Source organism: Molossus molossus, unplaced genomic scaffold, assembly GCF_014108415.1.
Source record: "Molossus molossus isolate mMolMol1 unplaced genomic scaffold, mMolMol1.p scaffold_m16_p_11, whole genome shotgun sequence".
NCBI classification, from domain to species: domain Eukaryota; kingdom Metazoa; phylum Chordata; class Mammalia; order Chiroptera; family Molossidae; genus Molossus; species Molossus molossus.
Genome location: NW_023425346.1, coordinates 53,209,319 through 53,212,245, shown reverse-complemented (window position 1 = coordinate 53,212,245; position 2,927 = coordinate 53,209,319).

Sequence of the window (2,927 nt, the reverse complement as noted above, 5' to 3'; positions counted from 1 at the left end):
GAAGCATGTGCTCTTTGTGTTCACTGGTTTCCCCTCTTTTAAGGGGCAAAGTGAGATAGTAAAGAGATTGTGGACCCTTCAAAACATTCCCTGCAAGCAGCCACAAGAAAGGCCTTTGTCTCCACTCTCTTCTTCCCCAGCCTGCCTTCCCCTTATTCCCAGTTCTCACAGAATCAACTCTTACAGTCTTTCAAACCTAGCTGTCCCTTCCTCAGGACTTCCCTGTTCCCTTTCCCCGAAACAAAGCTCATCTCCCGGTTTTATGCTTCTCACAATGGTAAATACTTAATCTCATGTTCATTTTCTCTCTAATTAACCATTAACTTCTTAGAGGAAGAAGACTTGTTTGTCAGTCTTGTTTTTCACTGTGCCTCTACTACTTACCATACTGGTGGTAGGTGGATGCTCAATATCTACTGGGTGAGCAAATGAATGAATGAATGAATGATGCCTTCTTCATTTAAAGTCGTTTAAGTCATCAGTCAAGCATTTATTAACTCCTGCAAAGAACAAGTTGTCATTTGTGCTGATCATTGTGGAAAATACAACTAACTAGTCTAACCTCCAGGAGCACATTACCTAACTGGGAAAATGAGACACAAACATTGAAAAGATAACCAACTATTAGTGGCAGATAAGAGACTAGTTTCTTGGTTCCTGGTTTATTAAATGAAAAGTAAAAAAAGTGATTGTTTGGATCTTCAGGTGTTTTTGGAATTGAGAAAAAGGACAGAAGGGAGGTTTGATGCTGGTTTTTGATGGTAGATAAGGAGAGAAGATGGGAGGGAGGGGAGGAAGAAGGACAATCACAGCAGGACAGGAATAGAGTTGTTATCTTTGCAGACATGGAATAGCCTCTTCAGTCATTCAACACATACTTATTGGGCATTTACTCTGTGGTAGGCACCATTCTAGGCCCAGGGATACAGTGGCCTTTCTGCCCTCATGGAGCTTGCATTCTAGTGGAGAAGGCAAAGAAGAAGAAGAAGAATCCACATCGGGTAATAATGAGAGCTGTGGAGAAAAGGAAATGGGGTGGTAGAAGACAGCGTGCCGGAGGTGCAACTTCAGACTGGGTGGTCAACAAAGAGCTCAGACCCAAATAATACGAAGGCACCAGCCATGCCAAAATCTGAGACAAAAGAAGTCGAGGCAGAATACATAACATGCACCAAGAGCTTGAGACAGAAAAGAATTTAGCACATTCAAGAAACGGGAAAGGGCCAATGTGCACAGATTATAAACAAGGGAGAAAGTGGTTGAAGATGTGCTCAGAGAAGGGGGCGGAGCCAGTCATAAGGGGCTCCATGGGAAGCTTGAGGGTGATGGGAGGCCAGTGGAAGGTTCAAGTGTAAGAATGGTTTAGGCAGAGCAATGATGAGAAGAGTCGTTTGGCTGGAGCAGAAGATTGCTTTGGAAGAGAAAAGAGTCTGAGACCAGAAACAGGCACAGATTTGGAGGACTTTGCACACTGGGCCAAGGAGTTTGGTCCTCATGCTGGAGGCCTCAGAGAGCTACTGGAGTTATTTTTAGCAGTAGTAGCATGATCAAAAAATCTGACCCGATGTCCTACCTTATTCACATTGTCATCTCCAACTTCTCCTCTCATAACTCTATTGTGGATTTATTCAGCAACTTTATAACAGGTATGAAATATCCACATACATACTCAAACATGTGCACATGTGTGTAAACCCTTATTTCCACAGGTGCACAAATGGGAATGCCTGGGGCCTAGGCATTAGAATTATAAAGTTGGAAGCTTCCAACTACATTTGATTAGGAATGTTTCTGGACTAGCTCTGTGGTGGGAAGGATTCTGAAGCCACACCCGGACCAAGTGGGAAAGAAGTTCTTCTTGAGTTAGTCAGGTCAAGAGGATGCCAGATGTTTGCTGCCTCTGGCCTGAGGCACTGTCACACAGTGAATTCACATTAAGACAAAGGGTTGACTCTAATGAGAGTATGCCAGGGATCCACGCACTCACGACGGGAGTGTTGGTGGACAGAGAGGACTTGCCTCCTCTTGCTGAATCAGACCACTTGAACAGCTACCTGCTTCACACATATGTGAGGCCAAGTCCTAGGCATTGCTTCAGTTGAAAGAATAAGAACTGCTTGATTTAACTACAGATATCTGACTGGTGCTATTTAGAAAGATCAGAAATGATGCCCTGGCCAGTTTGGCTCAGCGGTTAGAGCGTCCGCCTGCGGTCCGGAGAGACCCGGGTTCGGTTCCCGCTAGGGGCATGTACCTCGGTTGCAGTTTGTCCCCGGCCCTGGTTGGTTGTGCGGGTGGCAGCCACTCGATGTGTCCCTTTCACATCGATGTTTCCCTCTCTCTCTCTTCCTCTCTCTCCCTCCCACTCTATCTGTACAAAAAATGGAAAAATGTCCTCGGGCGAGGATTAAAAAAATAAAAAAAAATAGAAAGATCAGAAATGATATTTTTTCTTTTCATGAAGGAATCTCTCTACACACCCACAGGTATTGAAATCCAGGAGATTTGGTTTTAGTTCCCATTTTGCAACATACTTTTTGAATGGTCCTGAGCTACTGATCTTACCTATCTGAGCCTCTATTTATTTATCTGTAAAGTGGTTGCCTTGACTAGATCATTATTTTCCAATGGACCAATCATGTGTGTGGGGAGGAAGTAGGAAGGGTATAGAGGGGCTGGGTGGATGCAACATCCCACACCTCCACTTTAGGGCACAGACTGGAATTGTCCATATGATTTCTTTCCTACAAGGAAACATTTCTGTAACTAGAGTAAGATAAGAGTTGAGAAAAGTGAGAGGTCCACTTCTAATTCTCTTTGAGAAGACTGAAATCCATCCACTATATATTCCTGGGGCTGAGGCAGTGTAAAAAGTGGATTTAAGCTTAAATCGTTGTTTATGGTTTTCACACTGAGGCCCTCCAACT